The sequence below is a fragment of the Podarcis pityusensis genome (genome assembly GCF_964106645.2).
Source record: "Podarcis pityusensis genome assembly, chromosome: 4".
NCBI classification, from domain to species: Eukaryota; Metazoa; Chordata; class Lepidosauria; order Squamata; family Lacertidae; genus Podarcis; species Podarcis pityusensis.
The window spans coordinates 72,207,857-72,214,375 of record NC_138027.1 but is presented as its reverse complement, the minus strand read 5'-3'; the positions used below and the strand labels follow the sequence as shown (position 1 = coordinate 72,214,375).

Below are 6,519 nucleotides of genomic sequence, written 5' to 3'. Positions count from 1 at the left end.
AACCAACAGTATCTCAAGGGGGTGGGGGTGCATTTAAAAACGTAGCAACTAAGCATGGCATTGTTTTCTATTTCTGCCCCTTGGTGGCACTGGGCTTAGTGGTCTCCAACTAAGCAGTTCCTTATTCCGTTCTTGCTGCAGAATGAGGGGGCTTTCCTTCCAAGGCAACCACAGCAAAGCACACACGACTTTAGTTGGAAAATAAGCACCACCTAACCCCAGCCACGTTTGGAACAAGAGGGCGGTCTCCCATTCGGGGGTTCAAATTGGGAATCTGCTTTGGAATGCAGGATGTTTTCAGTCCCACGTTTTATAAGGGAAGGAATCCCCATGAGAAGGTGTAGGAAAAATCTTTGTACTGTGGATGACTTTTATAAATCTACAAACAAATATGAGTCCATAGCACATGAAAATCAGCGAATCTCAAAAGAGTCTACTTTGGGACCAGCGACAGTAGGGATAATTGATATTCTGGTGACCAGGAAAGCAACCAAGGAGCTGGGAAACCTCTTGACTCAAAGATCCCCCTCACCATGAATTTACAGAGTGGTCTTAATCTAAGTAAGAAATTATTCCACAGTATCGGACGTCACCACATCTCTGCCACACAGTAATATGGAGATAATAAATGCCTTTCCCCATAAAGTTGTTATAAAGCTTTTCATTTTTAGAAAAGAGATGCTGGACTAGATGGATCCTTAGTCTGATCCACCAGTACTAGTTGCTGTAATTCAAAGTGGTGTTGAAACCCAATGGAAACAACTAAATATTTGTTTATTTATCTATTTGTTTATTTCAAATCTTGCTCTCTCATTCCTTTGGAACTGGCAGCTTGGAGTGTTTATTGCCACATTTTTGTACCCAATCTTGGCATAAACTTACATCTAACAAAAAAAGTGTCTTTTCAAAGTGCCAGAATCATACTGGTATTCAAATGCATACTGCCTCCAAGCAGCTGCCAAATGTTTCAAACGGCCAGTACCCAGGAGTTATGATTTCTGTTGTTCTGAGCATTCAAAGCAAGCTGCATTCTAACTGCCTCAGAACTCCAAGGAGCAGTTGCTACAGTGCTCAGACCAGCTTCACTCTTCTCAGATCTTCTCTGAGGTTAGGCACACGAAGAGAAAGCCCTGGGGAAACTCCTTGCGTACTAGAGACAGGTTGAAGAACTGATTTCATGTAGGTGCATATATGCAGCACCCCTCAGTTCCCCACCAACACAGCAGTGTTTTCTCAGATAAGAACAAATTTACTTTTATTTCCTTTTGTTCTGTCTGAGAGCCACTTGGCAGGCTTTTCACATTGTGTGTGTGTGTGTGTGTGTGAGAGAGAGAGAGAGAGAGAGAGAGAGAGAGAGAAAGAATGAGGATTAAGGTCAGAAAGGATTCTGTCCTGAACAGTAGCTGTATTGGTCTGTTGCACCAAACTTTCTTTCAAGGGTAGAATGCGTAACTTTGGTTGGCTCATGCCTGACATTTTAACAAAGAGAGGGAAGGGAGGGGAGCATAGGAATGCAGAGGAGGAGTGGACAAGACAAGAGTCCAATTACCTGCATGAAGGGGGTCCATACAACAAAAGGGGTTGTGCGGTTGTGCAATTTCTTCACCCCTGGGGAAGTCTGATTCCTGGCACTTATGATTGCAGGTACAGCAGACTTTTCCATTCCTACGTCTCAAGGGGGAAATGCAGAATTTGCCCTAGAATGATGGCATTGTTTTAGCTGCACATCACTATTTGCTCAAACTTTAGGAGATGTCCATATGATACTGTACCTAACTATCTAACTGTTATCTTTTGTCTGTTTTTCTCCAGCATGCCTTCTATTGCCAGCCTTCCCAGTACCAAAGCTCCAGTTCCAGCCCAGGCACATTATGGCTCCTTTCTGGTACAGCTGTTGTGCAGGGTGTCCTGTTTTCAACTGGGTGCCTTTGTCCTGGCTCTTATTGGCTGCCCCATAATGCTAATCTTGAATGGAGAGTGTGACAGGTTGAGAACATCATGGGCAGCAACAAACCTGACATTGAAGGAATTGAGATCTGGGGCACCTGTTCCGTGTGTAGAATTACGATGAAGAAAATCAACATTATATGCATACCATTAAAAGATGAGGAGTCCCTACCCTCTGAAATAATCATTGCCTAGGACTTGATGCCATTGGCTTCAATTGCTAATGCGGTGACCGTTTTTTGTATGGCCTTTGCGCTATGTAACATCTTTAAGCCTGGAAAACACGATGATTTCATCGCTACCTTCTTTTTTCCTTCTTGTGTGTGTTTGCAGTCTGTTTTACAGAGAATACTGGCCCAGTCTTTGAGTGCCTGTGTGCTGCTCTCAGCCCTGGCCAGCAAGAACAATGATCAGGGACACTCGGCTTCAGTGGTCCAGAGAGACCTAGACCGCTTCCAGCTTTAGGCAGAATAAAAAATAAAAAATGATGGAACACAAAACAAAATAGCGGTACACACTAAAGACATGATACATAATTAAATGTGATGAAATATCTGTGAACAAAAAAGAACCATGTCTTTTACCCAATCATCTCTCAATTGCTTACATTTTCAGCTCTAAGCTGAGAGTGTGTGTCACATTTTGGTCTGCTGCAGATAGAAACAAGTTGAGAGAAGAATCAAATACCAAAAAATTAAGAAGTGACTGAATCTAAGGCCCACATAATTATACAAACTATAATTTTGATCCATGATTTTCTTAGAGTCCTGTAAAGTTTTCAGTTTTTAGGCTTCCAGAAGGTTTGGTTTTCTGCCAAATTTCACCGGATCTTATTTTATTTTGTTGCTGCCATAAATACAATTCTGCCCCTTACAGCTTTCCCACAGTGATTTGCTGTTAGGAATGACTTTGACAGAAGACCACAGGTATTTAGGAACAGATTTCCCTGTACAACACAGTAAAATTGTTATCTATACAGACTGTGCTCTCTGTGTCTATAATCCATACTGTGAAAGGAAAAATACATTACACATTTGTAAAAGTCAACAGTTTCATAACAAAACCTTGGACGTAGTAATCTTTGACCTGCATATCCAGCCTAGGCCACTACTTTCCTGATAACTCCTGGTGTCATTGTTCTTCATCTCAGTCAACTTGCTCACTTCATCCTTTGGTTTCTCAAAATTTGTTCTGGAGTAAGTTATAATGATTACCTGTCAGGGTCACCTGGTCCCTGTGTTAGCTTATTAGACATGGTTTACTTTGTTGACATTGGGGTATTTGAACTTTTCCATAGAAAGCCTAGCAGGGAGGATTTGGTTTCCTAACACAAACTTATTTTTGCGTTTTGCTTTGCTAGAACATAGCAACATAACATTTCTATAGAAAAGCATACAGTTACTTTATTATTTCATTATTATTTATTTAAAAGCATATTTGTCCTTCACACCCCAAAACACTCCCAAATGTCAGTTCCTGCCCGCAGGATTACGATTTCTATTCTGCTCATATCTCATCAAGGCTCTCCAAGGAACTCAAGGTGACAGAAACACAGGCAGATTTAGGGACCAGTTCTCTTGCCCCGGGTGCAAAACTGAGAGGGTGCCACAGGGGGTAATGCAACAATGATGAACAATGGAAGGTGATTCTGTGAGATGCGAGGGGGGGGGCATCAAATTTGGGTATTGCACAGGGAGCCACTGAAAGTCCACCAAAGTCTACCACTGACATAAGTGATTTTCACTCTCCTTGTAGCCTCTCACCAACCCTGTGAGATATGGAAAGCTTAGTGGGTCTCTCACTGAGGACTCAGCTACATTGGCAAAGAAAAATTGCTTTATTTTCGTTGTTTATGCATTCTAACACAGTGGCACCAGATGGCGCTGTGGAGTTTTGCTTTTTGCTCCCTTGATTTCTCACTGAGGACTCTCACTGCTGAAATTTGAGATTCTGAGGTCTGCCACTGGGATGGTGGTGGGTGTAGCGGAATTTGTGAATACAGTAGAATCTGTAGAATACTGATTTTATTTCTAATTTTGGAAGCCTCATTATCTGCTGATACCTCCCTCTTGCACATGACTTTTGACTTTTTTGGCTGCATAATTGATCAAATGTGGCTGCATAATGGACCCCACATAACTGATCACATGACACGGCACACACACCCACACCCATTTGAGTGGCATTGCCCATTCAAATAGTTTATTGGGGGGGCGGGGCGGGCAGGCTGAAGGGACCTCGGCACCCAGGAACTGGCTCCTATGCATGGTACAGAACACAAGTCTGCCCTACCTACCCAACATCTAGATGTTCTCTAAATAAAGGAGATCCAGTGGGAAATCATTTTAAATCTCCTATACAAAATATCCTAAGGTATATATTAACATATTTCTATCGTTTCATTGGAATAGTCATTGGAATATTTATAAACTGCCAACTCATGAAAAACTCAAGGCAATGAAATCATTAAAATATTATGAAATTATTCCTATATTACAATACACATAACACCGAATCAAAAATAAGTGTCTAAAAACGCCAGACGAAAGAAAAACGTTTCCAACCTGTGACAGAATTCCAGAACTACTACAGGTGCCTACAACTGGGAGAAAAATCACTTGGGGTTCTTCATTGAACTGACCACAAGAGGTCAGTCAACAGTGATATTTTAAGACTATTCTTTTTTTCCTGAATCGTCTGCACTCCCATGTGGCAGCTCATTGTGGTCTTGGTTCTGCTCATGCTTGCAAAGTGTGCACAGGATTCACATGCCATCCTCATAAAAATGCTGCCACATATTATTTCCCTCTTTAATCCAGATTTACCATTTCAATAAATAGAAGCACTTGTGGAAACTTGTGGTAAATTTTTTCATCTCCGCCAAGCTAAGCAGTTGGCCCCTTATCTCTCTCGCCCTGACCTAGCCACTGTGATCCACGCGATGGTCACCTCCAGACTGGATTATTGTAACTCGCTCTACGTGGGGCTGCCCTTGAGACTGACCCAGAAACTCCAGCGGGTGCAGAATGCCGCGGTGAGACTCCTTACGGGGTCTTCACTGCGAGATCACATTCATCCAGTGCTATACCAGCTGCACTGGCTCCCGGTGGAGTACAGGATCAGGTTTAAGGTGCTGGTTTTAACCTTTAAAGCCCTATACGGCCTAGGACCCTCGTACCTACGGGACCGCCTCTCCTGGTATGTCCCACAGAGAAATTTATGGTCTGCAAATAAAAACATCCTGAAGGTCCCAGGCCTCAGAGAGGTTAGGCTGGCCTCAGCTAGAGCCAGGGCTTTCTCGGCTGCGACTCCAATCTGGTGGAACGCTCTGTCACAAGAGACTAGGGCCCTGCGGGACCTGACATCTTTCCGCAAGGCCTGCAAGACAGAGTTGTTCCACCAGGCCTTTGGTCAGGGCACAGCCTGACCCCCTCCTCTGGCAATCTGCACAGAACTTTGCTTAACGGTTGCCATTAATTTGATTTTAATTAATTTTTATAATGAAATGTTTTAGAATGTTGGATTATTTGATTGTTTGATTATTTGATTGTTGTTAGCCGCCCTGAGCCCGGCTTTGGCTGGGGAGGGCGGGATATAAATAAAATTTATTATTATTATTATTATTATTATTATTATTATTAAATCTCAATTACATTGGGGGTGGGGGTGATCGGATGGCATTTTGCTGAAGACATCATCCTGTGGACGCTGTAAGAAAACCAAAAAACTTGCATGCCTAAGCACCACTCAGGTGGTTCCATGCATCAGTCTGTTGCAGACTTGCTGCACTGACATCCCATTCATTTGTTCAAACAAGTGGCTAGGCAGAAGGTATCTCTGCTGCTTCTCAAATGCAGTAGAATCAGCAAGCATTCTTTTTTATTCCCGATTGCTTAATGATAGCAACAACAAAATGTGGGCATTTGTCCTGGTTTGTTTTCAGGGAGATTAGATCACATTGGCTCTTTCAAAACCATCTGTTCTGATTTGTTTACAAGGAGGTTAGATGATGTGTTAAAGCAAGTGTTACACCACACACTTTTCAGTGCAATTTCCCTTCACAGTCCTTATTGCAAAAAAAAAAAAAAAAAAAAAAAAAATTAAAAAATCATTCTTTGGGGGAAGTGGTTTTGTTGCATAAGACCTCTCAATGAACTATAAGATACACTTCAACATTCTTCAGATAGGGACATTTCTTACTGTACCCCAACTCCCCTCTCAACCCTGCCATTTTTTGTCCCCCCCATGCATTTCCTATCGGGAGAAGGGCAATTCGCCACCATCACATGGGACTCAGCACACATGCCCTGTGCCATCCTGAGAAAACCCCTTAATTCTGATTTTATTTTATTTTATTATTTGGTAGATTTACAAACACGCAGAGATAAATAAGTTTTAGGAAGGGGCAAGATTAGACATGGATACACAAAGTGTTCCTTAAAAATATAGTAATCAAGACTCCATGAGGTTCACTCCGCTCTCCCTTTCTTCCCACCCAGGGTGGTCCTGCCCTCTGCCTCTCCCTCAGAGCCAGTTTGGTGTAGTGGTTAAGAGCGATAGACTCGTAATCTG

The 6,519-nt window shown here is 42.5% G+C and overlaps 1 long non-coding RNA gene across 1 annotated transcript; it reads left to right on the top strand.

Moving 5' to 3' along the window:
• Positions 1-883: 883 nt before the first annotated feature.
• On the top strand, positions 884-2,131 carry LOC308474905. The gene is made up of 2 exons (XR_013985026.1): positions 884-1,179; positions 1,813-2,131. It is a non-coding gene; the product is annotated as an uncharacterized lncRNA (long non-coding RNA).
• Positions 2,132-6,519: the final 4,388 nt, after the last annotated feature.